This window comes from Callospermophilus lateralis, chromosome 18, assembly GCF_048772815.1.
Source record: "Callospermophilus lateralis isolate mCalLat2 chromosome 18, mCalLat2.hap1, whole genome shotgun sequence".
NCBI lineage: Eukaryota > Metazoa > Chordata > Mammalia > Rodentia > Sciuridae > Callospermophilus > Callospermophilus lateralis.
The window spans coordinates 46279661-46299786 of record NC_135322.1 but is presented as its reverse complement, the minus strand read 5'-3'; the positions used below and the strand labels follow the sequence as shown (position 1 = coordinate 46299786).

Here is a 20126-nt window from a genome sequence, read left to right as displayed (position 1 = left end):
TGAGACCCAGCCACACCAAGCAATTCCACTTGGGAGCCTCTTTGTTCTGAAAGTCACCTTCCTTCTCCTTCCCCAGCACTTGCACTGGAACCTAGACACACCAGAGCTAGGGCACAAGCAAAGGCAGGGACTCAGATGTAGAAAGTGGCGAGGCCTAGGATACTGTCCCTGTCCAGAGGCACTGGGTCCTTGGATGAAACAAGAATGACCTGATAGCAATAAATTCTCAGGACTGAAGATTGTCTCTGGCTCAGAGGGTCCTGAGACTCCTGTCCTCGTGGAGACAACAGGCATCTGGGTGGGGAAGGGGAAAAAGATAGGGAACCTACTATACTTCTGCCACATGAGGAGACACCCAGCAGCCCAGGATGGGTATGCTGGCTCTGTCTCCATAGTCAGTATCAGTTGAAGCAACACTTGTATCAGATCAGCCAAGCATCTCAAGAGGCAAAAAAGAACTTCAATTCTGAATATTAAACTGACATTGGACAGGACATTAATGACCCCCTCTCTGTAATCCCAGAAACTCAGAAGCTTGAGGCAGGAGGATTGCAAGTTTGAGGCCAGCCTCAACAACTAAGCAAGACCCTGTCTCATCATCAAAAATTAAAAAAAAAAAAAAAGATTGAGGATGTAGCTCAGTGGTTAAGCACCTCTGGGTTCATTCCTCAGTATCAAAAAATAAAATAGAATAAAAAATTATAGAAATATTCCCATTGAAATCCTAGACCACACATGAAGTCTATGGCCTGTATCCTAAGCCTAAACAGGGTGACTGCCTGCTAAACTCAACCTTTTCAATACAACACACAGTCTCTAAACACAATAGGCAAAAAACTCAAGAAGACAATAGAAATCATGCATCCTACTAAGCACCAAGAAGAGAAAACACTTGCATGAGAAAAGATGATAAACTGATGATGACACCCAGATGAATATGCTGGTAAGATTACTGGACAAGGATTTTAAAAGCCACCATCATGAAAGTGTTTCAATAATCAATTATGAAATTTCTTGAAGCAAATGAAAATAATTGAAAATGACAGCAAAGAAATAAAAGTTATGTAAAAAAACAACCAAATGGAAATTGCAGAACCAAAGAACACAATAACAAGAATAATTAGAGAGTTCACAAAATGAGTTCAAGAGTAGCATGGAGATGACATGTGAACAAAACAGTGAATTTTAGGGCAGATCAATTCAATTTAGCCAATCTGAACAACAAAGAGAAAATGTACTGGAAAAAAAAATTGAACAGAGTCTCAGAAGCCTAGGGTACAATAACACAAAATTATTGCAATTTTCATATCATTGGAGTATCGAAAGGAGAGGAGAAATAATAGGCCTAAAGGAGCATTTGAAGAAATAATCACTAAAAACTTTACAAATTCCAGCCTACAGGTCAAGAAGGTGAGCAAACCCCATGTAGGATAAACCCAAAGAAATCAACACCAAGACACACATCAATTAAACTTTTGAAATCTAGTTCAAGAAAAAGAATCTTGAAAATAATGAGTGCATTACCTGTGGGGAATGGCATTTCAAATGTCAACGGATTTCTCCGCTACCATCAAGGAGTCCAGAAAGAGTGGCAAACTATTTTTCAAGGGATGTTGGAAAGTAACTGCCAACAAAATTATATTTCTGATAAAAACCACCCTTTGAGAATGAATGGTACATAAAGAAAATTTCAGAGGGGGATTTGTGCTAATGTATCATTGGTATGGAAATGGTCTAAATATACCAAACAAAATAAAAACTTGCAAGGTAGATAACAACATATAATCCAACTCTTCTCTCCTAAAAAACTTAGAACTCAATAATTTATGTAAGTTGAAAGTAAAAGGACATAAAAAATTCATGCAGATATTGACTTCAAAAAACAGGAAATGCTAAAATAATATCTGATAAAGTAGAATTCAGAGCCAAGATACTTATAACCAAAATGAGGGCATTAGATAATGATGAAAGGATTATTCACGAAGAAGGTCCAGTAATCCTAAATGTGGTAAACAACAGAACCTCAAAATATAAGGAGCAATGATGAAAATAGCTAGAAGTAGAAATAGACAAATAATTATTGTTGGGAACTCCAACATGTCCCCAGCAATTGATAGATATACTAGAAGGAAATCAACAAGTATATAAAAGTTCTCAGCAATGCAATCAACCAATAGGATCTATCTGATGTTCATAAAAAACACTAGCCATGGTTAGCATCACTTTATTCTATATTAAGACTTTCTGTATCTATAGTAATCAAAACAGTAAGGTCATCACAGAGGGACAGACACATAGTCAGTAAGACAGGAAAGAAAACCCAGAAGTAGACCCACACACATATCTTTAATAATTTTTTGACAAAAGTACAAAAGTAATTCAATGGAGAAAATCTAGTTTTCAACAAATGTTCCTGGAACATTTGGATATCCAGAGGCAAAAAAGAACTTCAATTCAAACCTCAGATCATATGCCAAATCATCCCAAAATGGATAGCATGTTGAAATTTAAAGTGTTCCCTCTGTTCATATATGAATGCACAACCGGTAAAATTCCACATTATGTACAACTGCAAGACTGGTATCCTAATTAGAATAAGTTATGTTCTATGTGTGTACAATATGTCAAAACTCACTCTGTTGTCCTTTAACCTAAAAAGAACAAATAAAGAAAATAAAATAAAACAATTAAAAATTAAAAATCGGTGAAATTTACAATGTAATACTATGAAAATTTTAGAAAAAGGAATAGAAAGAAATTCTATTTAGAATTTTAGAATCTATGTCTAAACAAATAGTTTGAAGAACTAATATCAAAAGTGTGATCCATAACAAGAATAACTAGTATATTTAACCTCATCAAAACTAAAAACAAGATGAAACACAAAATCAAAGTTTTATATTTTGAAGAACTACAGAAAGAAGTTGAAAAGCAAACCAATAGACTGGGAGAAAATATTTGCATATTATGTATCTAGCAAATTTTTTCTATTTAAGAAAAAAATACATATGCATAAATATATCCTCTCAAAACTCAAGAGCAAAACTGTCTATTTGGAAAATGAGAAAAATATATGAACAGATATTTTACTGTAAAGGACAGAAAGAGGGCAAAAAATTACATTAAAAGATGTTTAACACCATTAGCTGTCAGGCAAATGAAAAATAGCAACATCATTGCATATCAAACACTGGTGTAGATGAGAAGAAAGTGGATCACATATGCTTTGCCAGTGAGGATGCAGAATGATACAGTCACTCCAAGAAAATGTGTCAGTAGTTTCTTATAAAACTAAACATGCAACGATCATACATTCCAGCAATAGCACTCCAGGTATTTATCCTTCTTAAAAGGAACATTTACACACACACCCACACACACACCGCACACCCACACCCACACCTGTACCCACACCTGTACTCAGTAATTACAGCAGCTGTATTTGTAATAGAGAAAAATTGGAATAAGATCATCTGTCTGTTAATAGGTGAATAGTTAATTAAAACGTGAAACATACAAATCAAAAACAAAACAATTGAATTGTTAATAGACAGCACTTTGGATGCAAAGTGCAAGGAAATATTCATATGTAGCTTTTGGGGATAAAAAACATTATTATACATAATTTTTTGATGACACAGTTTTTGAAGTGGAGAGTAATGATTCATGGGAGTTACGGCTGGTGACAAGGGAATTAACGTGAGGTGGACACAGGTTTGGTTACACAAAACAGAGATCTCTTTGTGGTACTGGAGTTGCTTTTTATCTTGACTGTGGCAGTAGGTACACAAACCCACAAAGGTGAAAAACTTGTACAAAATTCAGTACACACGACAGGAACACAAATGGACAAGTAAAACTGAGAAAATTTGCATGAGATGAATGGCTGGTATTAATGTTTTATCCTGGTTGTAATGTTATACTATAAGTTTGCAAAATGTTACCATTAGCAGCAGTTGGGCAAAGTCAGCAAAAGCTTACTCTATTTAGTTCCTTTATAGCTGTATGCAAATCTGTAAGTCCCACAACATAAATTTCAACTTAAAATAAATAAAAGTTTTAACAAGGATATTTTAAGTAAATCAAAGACTTTAGAAAGCACACTATTCTCATGCTAAATTTTTATCTTTATTTATGATTTTCTTTCGTTCACCAGAAAATTTCCTGCCTTCTTCCACTGCTTTTCTCCTTTATATAACACTGCATGTGTTCATTGATTCATTCAATAAACAATTTCAGTAAGCACACTCTTATGAATCATTCAACATTTTTAGATAAGGAATTTTTAAAAAAGAAGAAAACACTTCTGAAAAAAAGTAAAATCATAGTAAATTTTCTAATTCTGAAATAAGTCTTTAAAATAGTCTTCTGTCCTGATGTCCCTCTATGCCTGTGAAGAGTTGCTTGTTACATCCTTGTTGAGATACACAGGTCAGCATAGGTACAGGACCTCACCTGCAAATGTTATCAGACACTTTAGTGTTTGGCTATAGAACTTGAGTGACCAATGTAAAAAGTTATTTTTCTCTGGTATTTGAGGAACAAATCATGTTATGTATTTTCTGTACCCAAATTCCCAATAAACCACCCTGCAGAATATTTAAGATTCTCAGTCCTGTATCATTTTATTTTAGTTTAATACTTACATTCATGTTAGATTTTTTTATTAGTTGAGGCAGTAAATAATGCATTGTCTTTTGAAAATATTAGAATAAGAGTGCCTTATCAATAATGTACCATGAGAAATCCGTTGTTTTGATTTAAATTTTAAAACTCATTCATTATTGACAAGTTTTTGGGGAAAATCAGATTATCTTTTACTTGAATCATCAAGTGCTTCACTTAATATCCATCTTGGATAGTCAAATGGCATAACAGATGCTGGATCAGCAGTGCTTGTGTGCAAAAATTTTAAATAACATTCAAAATCTTGAATTTTAAACATATACAAGCCCTTAATCATCTATCTTTAATATATTTTTTTTTACTTCCTATTTGTTGGACGAACTCAGATGCAAAATTTGCACATGCAGGCTAGTGTGTGCGGGTGAATGATCAAACCCCACCCACCCCCAGGTTTATTATATTCCATAGAAGTGACATGTGTAAGTTCTAATTGTCGTAGAAGGCATTGGCTTCCTGCACATATTGAAAAAATTTCATGAAAGGAAAGGGGAACACTCTCATATTAAGAGAATCATTTGGAACAAATATTTAGAAGTAATGTGCTAGCAAAATTTGAACTCTTATAAACTGACAGAATTTATCTGTTAGTGGTAGTTCAGTTAAATCCCCAAATGGTAAGAAAAAAAAACCAGGGAACCTAATATTTGTGATTTATTTATGATACTCATGGTACATTCCAAAGCTAACTAATTGAAAACCAATCTAGAGGATTTTACAGTTAAATCTGTACACTTTTCAAGCACTGTACTATCTAGTGTCAGAGCTCATATATTGACTCCTTTATCTGTGTTCCTTATTGAAGAATTTTAACTCTGTACATCTTTAGTTTCCTCATCTGAAAAATGTAAATGCAAGAGTTTCCATCAAATGTGCTTCTACCAGGATTAGAAATTGTCATCTATTCATAGTAAACTGTTAGCATAGGGGGCTGGTTCATCGCCAGCACCCAATTTTGTTATCTATTACTATTCTCTTACTAAAGTCTCATATCAGCCCTGAAAAAAAATTGAACGTTATTTTCAAATGAGTAGAGTATTCTGAAACTCAGAAAAGACAGATCATTTGTCCAATACCAAAGAGAAAACACTGCCAGGTTGAAACACAAATGTTTCGGGCTCCAAACCCTTATCTCTTTCCACTCTGACACTACCTTGTCCTAGATTTGAACAGGTGGGAAAAAAGAATCCCAATTTCACAAGTACCAGCTGCTTCAAGAGATACTAGTTTTTGCCACTGCTAGACAAAGCACATATTGGAAAAGGGGGCAATTTCCATATTTCAGGTAAATGAGATAAAAATAGATTGATTAGTCTTCATAGTTATTCTCTCCTGACAATATATCTAGAGTCAACCTGAGTTCAGAGAGAATGAGAGATTTGTTAAAGCTCACATGCATAGGAATCATCCTGATTACTAAGGCTTTGATATAGCTAGTCTGGGTGGGGATGGAAACTCTTCACCTTTATGAACACTTTGGTTATATGAGGGTATCCAGAAAAAAAAAAAAAAAACTTTGGCCACTGGATGATGCTAAAAGTTGCATTGATACAGCCTCCAACACTATCAATCAAAGCATAAAGACTTTCTTGGTCCTTTGACACTTGTTAACATCTCTCTTTGGTGTTTGAACCTACATTTTTGGTGTATCCCCTAATTGTAAAGATTTTACCTTTATATTTCAACATTATAATGAAGAGAGAATAATCTCAATTTTCTTCAAGTAACTAAAATGTTACTTCAGATTCAAACATTTATGTGAACTTTTTAAAGAAGATATTGAAAAGACATTTTCTAATAATCAAATAATTTGTGAAATATACTTTTAAAGTGTGAATTTTGACTTCTACTTAATTAGAAAGCTTGTGTCCAGTGCAGTTGTTTATGTTACTCAGAACTCAATAACTCTTTCTTATGTACAAGTTCATGATACAGCTATGAGGTATATTTAATGACCATGGGAGGTGTCAGGATGTGTATGTAACTCTTTCAATTCTTTACATGCCTCCAAAACTCTAATCCCTTTTCTCTGGACAGCAGATAGACTATAGGTCCTTAGAATGTAGTGTTTGAGCTTGATTTACTGTGACTTCAACAAATATAATATGGTAGGAGAATATACTCCATTGTCCTCTTGCAAACTCCACAAGGCTTTTCTCAAAATTCCTGTCCCAGGGATCTGAGAAGTTAGCAATATTCATATTATCAAAATATTTTAATATTTTTAACTTCACTGTCTACCTTTCAAAGCTCACCTCAATTTTAATGCAATTTGCATGCAACCTGAACTCAGTGGTATCCCCTTATCAGTGAGACTGACCTGATGCATTCTGTTGATACAGTGGGCATAGATATTCTGTGATGCCACACAGAGTCCCAGGGTTGGAGATATTATTTTAATACTCTATATTTTACTTTTTTCTTTGTTTGTTGAATTTACAGCCAATCCCTAGTGGAAGAAAGTTGTCAAGATTGCTTTCTGTGACTGCAGCTCTTGGCTGGTCCTGTGCACCAGAATATCAACTTCCCTGATGATGGCACATCTACCCAGCATCTTTGCTCAGTCCTTGAAACAGAGCCAAAGACAAGGTTTCTTGTGATAGTGTTTTGTTGAAAGAGTGTTCTTAGGAGAAACATAGAGTGGAGAGAGAAGAGGTGAGGATAGGAAAATTACCTAGGCAGAAATGTGGCCCCAAGATTCCAGTCTGACCTCATATTGCAGGGAAGTCTGGAGTATAAATTTCCATCAAGGGAGCCCTCTCCAGAGGCAAGACGTGGAGTCTGCTATGTGACATCAATCACTCCTTGACTATGGCTTATCTTGGTGGTGGGTTTTAAAACCTCCTAGCATCACAGATATTTCTAAGCAAGTTGGCTCCTGTTAGTCAAGGGTGGTAATCTGGTGAAGAAGGGTGCAAGTATTAGCCATTAGCAGCTGACCCCAAAGCAGCTGGCAGGAAGGGGATGTAGCATCCCAATGAAGTAGGTCTGGTTATGGAACCAACAGCATCTGCTTTTCTTAGTCCATGTACCAACTGGAATTAGGAACATAAGGGTTCTTTATCTCTACAATCCATGAATACAAGAAAAGGAATTGGGGGAAAATGATTAAAACCATAAAAGAAAATGTCTGAATTCAAACTATGTATTTTTAATGCTGAACTTAAAATGCCAAATGTAGATATGTTTTATTCCATTTTATTGCAATTGCTTAGTATTCACACATTAACTTTGGAGACATCATCTTTAATTTTTCTATGGTGTCTACATATCATTGTAAAAGGGAAATCTTAGACTGTTCTTTCTTTCAGTGTTATCAGAAAAATGGTCACTATGGCTTTTACATAAATACAAAATTATTCTCCCTAGTTCTGAAGTCTGCCATTTTTGAGCAGTATCTTTTGTTTTCTCAGCTCTAAAACCATTTTTATGATAGGTTCTATCTTATACTAAATGAAAAAGCAACATAGATTAAGAATAACCTGTTACAGCAGAAAATGATTTGACTTAACGCCATGTCCTCTTCATATGAAGAAAAACACTTTGTGATGGACATCAGTGTGGAATTTTAGGGTTTAACATTCTTCAAAAAGATTCTGTTTGTTAGCTATAATCTCATTTGAGGTAGGTAATGCGGCTGTCCACCAAAGCACAGTTTTCATTCTTTCACGGGATTATGGGAATTCAGTCACCAATTTCTCATTGTAATTTGTTTGGCCATGATTTGCCTTTCAACAATAAATCTGAGCACAAATTAGATGCATCAGCCTCAGAAGGAAACCTTTATTTGTTGGTGCTTCACTCTCCAAACTATGATTCCCAAGAAACAAGGTTTGTGGAAGCATACAGACAGAGCCAGGGATGTTGAGTTAACACACAGAGGAGGAGAGTTGGTCTGGATAGAATCTCTCAGAGTAGCAATTGATGTTGCATGGACAAATCACTTGTTATGATATGACACTGACATGAGGGTTACATAGAAACCAAGTATGACCTGGGCTATCTGGATTAACACAGAGACCAAATTCCTCCGTTCTCTTGTAGGCATGAGAAACATATAGTACTGTGCCAATTTTATGAATTAGGAAGTTGAGATGATAGGAAGTTACATGCTTTTACTGAAAGCAATGATAGAGTGGGTGGAGGGGGAAAAAAAAGATTTGAAACATAATGTTGATGAGCCAAAAGCTGGCTGTTTTCTTCCAGTTGTATGCTAGGAAAAAATCGGATCATCTGTGTTGCCTCTTATGATGGATTCAGCAATATGATAATTGCATGTCAATATGCTGAAGGCTGCCTTTGAAGATACACAAGCATAGGACCTTCCTATCTCAATAAATATCACTGATTTTATTATCAAGAAAATTTTGAGATAAAAAAATCATATATATGGAAAACACAATGATCAATGATTCACAATTATATGGAACTAAATATTTTTGGCGTCAAATAATTCAAATCTATTTGCAGAATTTAGGAATCAGTTTCATAGCAAAATAATAACAGAAATACCATCCATTCATCTTGGGCTGCTACTATTATTTTTAATTTTTTTTGTAGTTATAGATGGACAGAGTGGCTTTATTTTGTTTGTTTTTATTTTTATTTGCTGCTGAGGGTTTAACCCAGTGCCTCACGCGTGCTAGGCAAGTGCTCTACCACTGAGCTACAGCCCAAGCCCTTGCTATATACTAGTTTAAGTATTAATCCTTTTGCTGTATACTAATTTTAGTATTATTCCCTTTGCTGTATACCAATTTTTTTAAAAGCTTCATGTTATATAGATTAATGTTCATCTAAATAACAGAAATAATACCACTCACAATTTTACAGATAAAAAAAACCTTGTTAATCATAAAACATAAAGGTTCTTTCCAAAATCCCAGAGTTTCTATGGGAGAGGATCAAAATACATTATGTGTCGTAATTATATTACCCCTTTACTGAATCATCTCAAAAAAGCCCTTCAAATGTTTCATTGCTCAGATGTTTTTAATATGAAATTAGGGAAATAATAACATTCCCTGGTGAGTTGGTTATGAGTATGAAATAATGAGATGACTCATGTGAATACATCTATACATTATGAGAACTCATACCAGGCGACGCTGTTTCCTTGCTATCATTACAAATAATTATGGAATATTATGGAGGTGTTCTGAATCCATGACTCTCACTTTGATCTAGTGCAGCATATACTACTTTTTTAAGAGCACTGATTTTTTTTTAAACTATCTCAAGTGTAATTGTGTAGCAGGCAAGTGGACATGGTTAGTTAGCTATGTTTGCAGTGCTTTTCTGAAGTATGTCTCTAGTGACAAAGCTGCAGGGCTCACTGGAGCAATCAAAATTAAAAATGTATATGTGAGCCTTAAATACTCAAAAATAGCTCACAGTTAAACACATCATACTGCTTAAAATTTTAAAAGATGCAATTATCTTTTTTTTGGCAACCTCTGAATATTCTCTGGATTGTGGATGAATATAAAATGGTTTCCAATGGTAATTTTTACAAGGTTCTGTTAAATTAAAATACAGATGGGCACATTATTTTCCTCTTTTACTATAATCTCTAATTTCCCTTCAGAATATACACACTCTCTGAAAAATGTGTCTCTTCAGTCAATTTCAAAACTTTGAAATAGTTGTAGGTAAATAGATAATCTGTCCTTATAAATGTATGAAGTAAAATAACTTTGAAATACCTATCACACACACATGGTTGCACTTTTGAATAAGTCATGCAGGCAGACCTCTCTTAAATTTGAAACTTTTAGAGTTCTTAGTATTTGAAATGTTTAGGATAAGATTACTTACTACTATTTGTAATAGTGTCAATATAATTTAGTGTATATTTTTGTTTTTCTAAAGATATTTTCCAAAGATATTGGCGGAAGAGATAAAAATAAAGATGAAAGTAATATGATAAAAGTGGCGTATGATCTATATACACTTTCATCAAGTATATTTAAATACATATGTATGAATACACATACATAGTCATTAATATGTATATGTGTGTATAATTATGTATGTATATAGACCTGCTATGTGCCAGGCATTGTTTTGGGTGATGAGGTATAACAATAGCATAATAGACAAAACCCACTAACTGATCAAAAGATCTTACATTGAAGTAAGACAGAAAGTAAAGAAATTGAGATTTAACAATGCTAAAAAAAGTAATAAATGTTCTGAAAGAAAATAAAGCAAGCTAAAGAGATAATAATCATGAGGTTTTTATTTTATATCATATTGCATCTTGGTTAGGGTTCTTGCAAGAACCAAATGGCACAAAGAAATTGGGATTATTGAGTAAAATTTAATAAAAGGACTATTTAATAAAATGATAACTAGGTGGGTTCCCCCTGCAGAATACCTTCATGTTTCTGGGGGAGAGTAATGGCTGTGTGAAGAAGTCAAGAAATATAATATGGGGTAGAATTTGTGGAGAGAGCCCCATGCAAGGAACCGTGACCTTTAGTGGTAACTCTTACAAAAATGAATAGAGGAATAAATATCCCCAAAATACCACCTTTTTCTTCTTTTACTATCTTACTGGTGCTCCTGGTGGACAAAACACATCAGAAATAAAATATCTGGGAAATCTATCAATATAGGGGATATGTGATTTGGCTTGTTGGGATGCAGAAAAGATGAAGAAGGACAGAGAATGAGTCTAGTGAGGGAAGTGGGGTAGTGCCTTTGGGAGTTTATATTTTGTCCCTGATAGGTGGAGCTCTGTCTGCTTTCTGAGCCACTTCCCTCCTCCATGCACCTCAACCATAATGTTCTGCCTCATCTGAGGCCCAGAGCAATGAAGTTGGTCATCTATGGGCTGAGACCTCTGAAATCACAGGCTCCAAATAAACTTTTTGTCCTTTGCAATTGTTCTTGTCAAGTCTTTTGGTCACAGTGGTGAAAAAGCTGTGAAATAAGTGTATTTATTTACTTATTTATGGAGGGAGATACAATTTTAATCTTCAGTTGTAAAGGTAAGAACAAGTATGAGAAGGAATAGGTAACAGTGCCCTATCAGGTCTAATGGTCTTCTAATGTTCCCCTATCTCAAGCTTTTCCTATAAACACAGAATCTGTCCCTAGAGTCATTGGCGGTGGTGATGATGATAGAATTGTGATGATGATAGTGACATTGGTGATAACTATAACAATATCAGTGGCGACAGCAACAGATACAGTGTAATTCCCACGAGAGCAGAGCCCCATGCCTATTGTTCTCTGCTTATCCTCAGCATCTATCATTACGCCAGGCGCAACATTGATATTCAATAAATGTTTGTTGAATGAACAGAAGCATGAATGAAAGATGATGGTAATGACTAGGAGTGGTTCAATTCAATTGAGTTGATGATAGTGTATTATCTTCCTCAAAAACTAGACACTGTCAATTCTGGTTGGCTTCAATTGCTTTTAAGGAAATGAACCATTCCAGTGATATCGTATCTCAGACAATTAATTTTCACCTTATTCTGTTGAGCATTATCACCTAGTATTTAGCACATTGTTAATTATCACTTTGTAACCATTTGTAAAGTGTGAAAAAGCTTGCTGCACAGATTCCTCTCTTCCACTAATTGTGTTTCTCTCCAACCCAGAGCAGTGACAAGCAGAAAATAAAGCACTTACGGTGACACGTCTAAAATAAACTGATTGCAACTTTTCTTCTTAAAACAAGAAAATGCCAGTAATTTCTCTCCATGCACTGATAAAAGACAAAAAGGTATTATGAAGAATATTGAATACTCCATTGAAAAATCCATAATAATGTACTGGGTGAAAAAAAGAAAAGAGCAAGATAGGCTGATAAGATGACCTCCAACATACATGTACAGAGTTTGTCCCAATTGATTTATAGCAATATTTCTTTATTTATGATTTTATTTTAAAATTTGGCTGAATATTGGGGGAGTAAGGATAAAGGTTTTTGAAATAATGGGGAAGAGGTAATATGGTAGGATTTCTTCCTATGCTGTCACCCATGAATTTTGTCTTTCTTAGTGCTTAACACAATGCCAAGCCAATGCTCTATTTAGTATCAATGCAACACTGATACATCAGAAGGCAAAATAATAGCTTCAAAGTCAATAACATATACAAGCTTTAAATTTGAAATGGCAGTTGGACTGATTTGGGGCAAATGATAAATACTCTTACCTCAGATTCAATGTCTAGTAATTAGAGAATTATCAGATACTTATTGTGTATCAGTTGCCTATGCCTTTATTTATCCAGTGCAATGTCATATAAGAAGAATTGTTAAGCAATCGAAGGAACAAAAAAATTATGATTTTTAACTTTTCAAGTTTTAGCTTTCCACTTATCATCCTTTATACCTACCATGTGTGCAATGCAGTGCCTGACATTTTTCAGGATACATTAACACATAAACAATAGGGCTTTTATTAACTTTTACTCTATGAATAGATGTGATCTTATGCACCAGTAAATTTTAATTCAATATTTAGAAAATAATTAAATTCCTGAAAAATAATATTTTAATTTTACTGCTATGTACTTATTTTTGCAACCATAAGACTATATACAATTTTCTCATCTTTTTATATGAGAAATTTGTATACAGTATTATGTGGTATGGTTGTTTTATTTTATTTCCTGTAGAATCACCTATTTTATTTTATTTCCTGTAGAATCACCTCTCCCCCTAATTTTTCCTCATGTCTTTCTCTTCAGCACTGGAAATATGTCATTGTCACCTTACTGCAACATTATTTTAGCAGAAAACAGGAAGAAGCCAAACCTTGTCCCTTGATTTCCAAATATGAAAACATTGCAAAGACCAGAAATTCTGCACTTAAAAAAATATGCAATCTAAAAAGTACCAGTATAATACCCATATGACAAACAAGAAATTTACAAACCGATATGATCATTTACTGTAAATTCATCCCACAGAGACCAGCCAATAGCTGTAGGATTTAAATAGGAAAATAACAGAGTGAAGAGATATGCGATGAGGTTTTGATGTGGTCTGTGGTCTGTGTCTGTCCCTACTTAGAGGAGGGTTTTATATTAGTTAGTCTGAGAAGCAGTAATATCATCAGCATTAGTTTGCTTATTTTGGTTATATGAAGAGCATCCCAAGGTGCAACTGTTCTGGTATACTCATAACAAAAGTAGCTTTTTACAGAAAACACTAACTTACCCTAATTCCCAATGTGCATATGAGAAAACTAGTGCTCATCTGGACTTTCCAGCTCGAGTTGGCTCACATTGTTCTCTGACCTTGGCTAGGTTTTGGGAAACTAGAAAGGACACATTCAGGGACCTGGTGTTTTACTGTTTCCCCCTTTTCTTTAGGGATAATACATGTGGCCATGAGAAGAAGCTTTTCTTAGAGGCTGATCTGTGGGAGAGTATTGATAGACCCTCAGGTTTATGGATTGAGAGAAAAGAAAACCTTGAAATGCTTCCAGAATTAGCCTTAATGATCTTTTCTGCATTAAAAATAGTAGAACAAAAGTTGTTATGTAGGATGTCTACAAAGATGAACCTGAGGGTGCCATATAAAGATAGTGTGTGAAGTGTATGAAAGAATAGATTGTTTTTGGTGTGTTCAAGATTTGAGTAGGATTGGCAAAAAAAGCCACTAAACCTGGTGAAGGAGGCCATGCCACTGGTATTGGTAAGAAGCAAACATTACCTTCGTGGTCCAATAAGCAGAGACCTGGTAGAAGTCAGGATGCCACAGTAAATATCAGAGGGTATGTGACAACCAAGACCCAAGGAACTCCTTTTCTATCCAACAAAGGGTAGGCTGCTATGCAATTTCCTGGAAATTAAATAAAAATCTGAAGAAAGAGATGTAAAATTTCTGAATGTAATAACTTTAACATTCAGTCACTTCGTGTGACAGGAGCCCAATAGTAGAATTTTAATACATTTTTATATACATTTATATGTATATAAATGTTTTATATACATTTATGGTCACATTTTCTGAACAAAAAAAAATTGGTTATCTCATGTTCATATCTGCCACATAACTAAAAGGCAAACAAAACAATTTATATGTGAATTATCTACAGACTTTTGGTATTAGCTCTGACATTAAAAAAAAAAACAGTTTGGAAGTTGTCACTCTCATCCTAAAAATAAAAAGAGCTAAAGAAATAAAGAAAAGGCAATGATTTTTCTTAGAATTATCAGAGAACTGAGTTCTGAGAGATAACACACACCAAAACCTAGAAAGGCAGGCAAATTCAGAAAAATCTTCTTCTGCTTACCTGCAGTAGAAGACACAGGAACAATGAGGAGATAGACTTAAATGGTCATTTTGATCAATTGCTGGAGGATAAATGTGAACCAACATGAAAATGAGTCCTACCATGTTTTTGTGGAGGAGTATCTGGGAGAGATACTTCCCTGGCTCTGGTAAGTGAATGAGAAGAGTGATCATTATTAATTTTCCTAGAGAATTCTGTAACACAGACTGTTTCTTCAAGGGAAAGCACTTAGCCCAAACTTCTGTCCAATGTGGAAGAAGACAGAATAAATGAACAAAACCCCACAAACACCCCAAACTCTTCAGGCCCCTTGAGCAACATTTGCACATGTCATATCCCAGACACACAAAATTACTAACAGACTGGCATTTGATAGTATAATGAAAATTTTGGAACCTGCAATTGTCCGCCTCCACACTTCAATACCATATCATCAGAGTTCCAGTATAATCATAGTGGATTAAAAGGGAAAAAAAGCTTCAGGACATGGACTGACTCTGAGGACAGTTGCTTAGGGAAGACTGTAAAAAGTAAACAAGAACACTAGAGGACTTTAAGGCCTCTGGAACCTACAGCTTCACAACATATTAATGAGATCCCTCTACTAACCAGATTAAAGTAAATATTCTAATGACCCATTGGTCAATACAACATGCTTATCTTTTAACCAACAAATTGCAAGCCACACTGAAGAGCAAGAAAAGACACTGTCCAAGTTGACAAAGCAAGCATAAGATCCAAACTCAGAAATTACACAGTTAGAATCATCAGAGAGGAAACTTTGAATACTGATGATTAATGTGTTATGGGCTCTAATGGAAAAGTACACAGCAGGCAAGAACAGATGGTTAATATAAGCAGAGGATTGGAAACTCTAAAAAATAATCAAAAGAAAGTGACAAAAATCAAAGTAGCTGTAAGAGAAATGAAAAATGTACACACTGAGTTCATGAGGAGACTGGACACACCAATAAACAAATCAGTGAGTTTGAAGATAGCGTAATTCTTCAAACTGAAGCACAAGGAGAAACCAAGGTGAAAAACAAGACAGTATGGAAAAACCCAGAACTTCTACCAAACACTACCAGACATTTTTCTTAAATAAAAAATATATTTATTTTATTTGGACTGTTAGGAAAAGAAAGAAGTGGAACAAAAAAAATGTGACAAAGAACTTCATGAATGAATGGACACACTAAATCAGAGAACACAAAATAAGATAAATGCCAAACAACAGTCACAAATGACCTACATGTAGGTGTATCATATCCTGATTGCAGAATACCAAAAACAAACAAAAATGTTTTAAAGAAGCCATGTGGAGGGATGAAACTTACTTACTAAAGAGCTAGGATGAGAATTATAGTAAACCTCTCAGCAGAAGTTATATGAGCAAGAAGACAATTGAATCTCATTAAATTTCTCACACACACACACACAAAAACCTTAAAACACCAACCTACAGCAGGGGCAGTGGTGCATGCCTATAAAGTAAAAAATTTGGGAAGCTGAGGCAGAAGGTTCACAGGTTCTAGGTCAATATCAGCAACTTAGTGAGGCCCTGTGTCAAAATAATAAATGTAAAGGGTCAAGAGTAGAGCTAAGGGGTAAAGTATCTCTAAGTTCCATCCCTAGTACCACAGAATAAATGAACAAAACCCCACAAACACTCAAAACTCTATATCCAATTGAATTTCCCTTCAACAATAAAAAAGAAATTAACCCTTTCTCAAACAAACAAACAAAAAAGAAACATATCACCTCAGCCATTTCTTTCAAAAACTTCTTAATTCTTCACAGATGAGAAAAATTATATGAATCAAATATTTAATCTATGTGAGGAAGGGAAAAGCATTAGAGAAGGAAAATGTGTAGGTAAATTTCTCTTATTCTTAATTTAACTAATACTTAAATAATGGAAAAAATTACTAATAGTAACAATGCATTAGATGATCACAGCACACAGAGAAGTAAAATGGGTGACAACACTGTGATATGGGATAGGAAGAAAGAACTGTGAAAACTCTTCTAGAGTAACTGAGCAACACATATTGGTAAGTATGATAGATATTAATCCAACAATACCAAGTATATAGCTTTAAAAGGTAGTGATGAAAATACACTATTTAGAAGACACTGTCAGAGTAAGTGAAAAAGAAAGGCCAAAATATATGGGGTCTATAAGAAATTAATTTCAAATATCAAGACTCAGGGACACTAAAGTAAATGATAGAGAATGATATTCCATGCTGACACTAATTTAAAAGAGGTAGAGTATGTGTTCACTTTGGCAGGACATATACAGAGAAGATTAGCATGGACCCTGCACAGGGATGACATGCAAATTCATGAACTATTCCATATTTTTTCAAACACTTAGCATACAGAATAAGGATAGAATCTTAAAGGCCAAAAGAGAGATGAATCAGATCACATATGGGGGGAGACCAATTCTTTGATAACCCAGTTCTTTCTTTTCAACCCAGGACATTTTTCAACCCAGATCCTCAAAGCCAGGAGATCCTGGAACAACACGTACCAAGTTCTGAAAGAAAATGGATCTCAATTAAGAATCTCATATCCAGCAAAATTAACACTTAGATTTGATGATGAAATAAAAACCTTTCATGATAAACAGAAGTTAAAAGAGTTTAGAACTAAAAAACCTACACTACACAATATCCTCAGTAAAATATTCCATGAAGGAGAAATTAAAACATAATGATGAAAATCAGCAGAGGGAGGGATTGCACTAAAAGAAAAACTAATCAAAGGAGAAACTAAGTCAAGTTAATTAACAACAACAAAAAAATTGGCTGGGAATACAAATCATATCTCAATAATAACTGTGAATGTTAATGGCCGAAACTCAGCAATCAAAAAACATAGATTGGCAGACTGGATCCAAAATAATAATAATAATATAATAATAATAATAATAATATGCTGCCTACAACAGATTGATCTCATGGGAAAAGACCTCAACACAGACTGAAGGAAGGGAAAATCATACCACTAATATGGACTGCAGAAGCAAGCAGGGGTTTCCATCATCATATAAAAAAAAAAGTAGACTTCAACCTAAAGTTAATCAAAAGGGATAAAGAAGGACACTTCATACTGCTCAAGGGAACCATACACCAACAAGATACAACAATTATAAATATACATGCCCCAAACAATGGAGCACCTTCATTCATCAAACAAATTCTTCTCAAGTTCAAATTCAAGAGTAACATAGACCACAACACAATAATTCTAGGTAAATTTAACAAACCTCTTCCACCACTTAATAGATTTTCCAAACAAATCTGAACAAAGAAGTTAAATAAGTCAATAATATAATCAATAATTAGACACATGGACATATATAGAATATTTCATCCTTCAACAAGCAAATATAATGAAATAGAAGACACCAACAGAATCCTATCAACCAAGAAAAGTGGAGAAATGGATGGATACAGAGCTGAGTTCTACAAGAACTTTAAAGAAGAACTAACACCAATAGTCTTCAAATTATTTCAGGAAATAGAAAAAGAAGGAGCACTTTTAAACTCATTCTATGAGGCCAGTATAACACTAATTCCGAAACCAGGAAAAGACACATCAAAGAAAGAAAATTTGAGACCAATATCACTAATGAACATAGATGGAAATTATTCTCAATAAAATTCTGGCAAATCAAATACAAAACATATCAAAAAGATAGTGTACTACAGTCAAGTAGGATTCATCACATGGACGTAAGGTTGTTTGAACATAGGAAAATCAATAGATGTATTTCATCACATCAATTGACAAAGGTTTCATAGGTTTCTGTGCATGGTTGACAAGTTCCATTGCTTTGGTTCTGGTGTGAGGCAGAAGAGCATGGCAGAAGGATGTAGAAGTAGAAATCTGCACAGCTCATGGCAGAAGCCAAGCATCATATGATCATCTCAATAGATGCAGAAAAATATTCAACAAAATAGAGCCCCCCTTCATGTTTAAAACACTAGAAAAAGTAGAGATAACCGGAACATATCTCAATGTTGTAAAAGCTATCTATGCTAAACCCTAGGTCCACAGGAATGGAGCATCATACAGGCATCAATTTTCCATGAAACAGTAGCTTTTCATTGCTATGACCAAAATACTGGACGTAAACAATTCAAAGAAAGGAGGGTTTGCTTTGGTGCAGAGAGGCCAAAGATTTCAGAGGTTTCTGTGTGTAGTTGACCAGTTCCATTGCTTTGGGTCTGGTGTGAGGCAGAAGAACATGGCAGAAGGATGTAGAAGTGGAAATCTGCACAGCTCATGGCAGAAGCCAAGGACAAGAAATATATGCTTACAAGACAGGGCCTCGTGACCTACTTCCTTCAACCAGTTCCCACCTCCTACAGGTACCAGTTCACACCTCCTCTGAACATCCTTGCTTTGGGGCCCAAGCCTTCAGTATATGAGTCTTTGGAACCATTTCCTATTCAAATCATAGCACATCCCTAACAACAGAATATGCAATTAAAGGAGATAAAGACTTACAGACCTGAAAAGAGAAATAGGTACACTTACTATTGTTAACTGGAGACTTTATTCTTTCAGTAACAGATACATCCATCAGACATACCATCCTACAATTATAGCTGACCTCAATTGAACTAAGAGTGAACTTGATATAGTTGACATACATAGAACATTCCATTCACCAACAATATAGAATATTGATTGAGATAGAACACATTATGTCACCTTCACACATTTAAAGGAATAGAAATCATACAAATTATGTTTTCATTCTCAAACAAAATTAAATAAACAAAAAAATTCTATCCAAGAGTTGGGGAAACTTCAAATATTTACAGATTTCACACACACACAAGGACATACATACACACACACACGTCAGAGTTCTCAAGAGATTTTTTTTAAATGTCTTGTTTTAAATTGAAATAAATAAGTGACAGAATTTTGTGAATTGTGGAAAAATCAGTTTAGAATGGGATATTTATAACATTAAATGAATATTAAAAATTTAAAAGAAACACATAACCTAAATTTCAGAGGTACATAAAGATACAGAACAATTTAAACTAACCTAATAATGTATTCAGAAGAATAGAAATATAAACAATAAGAGCAGACTTCATCAAATTGGAAATAAGAAAGACAAAAGAGAAAAATTAATGAAACTCCAAG

The 20126-nt window shown here is 34.5% G+C and overlaps 1 pseudogene; it reads left to right on the top strand.

The window, feature by feature from the left end:
* The first annotated feature begins 17200 nt into the window (after window positions 1–17200).
* On the top strand, window positions 17201–17316 carry LOC143398664 (U6 spliceosomal RNA; annotated as a pseudogene).
* The last annotated feature ends 2810 nt before the right edge of the window (window positions 17317–20126 follow it).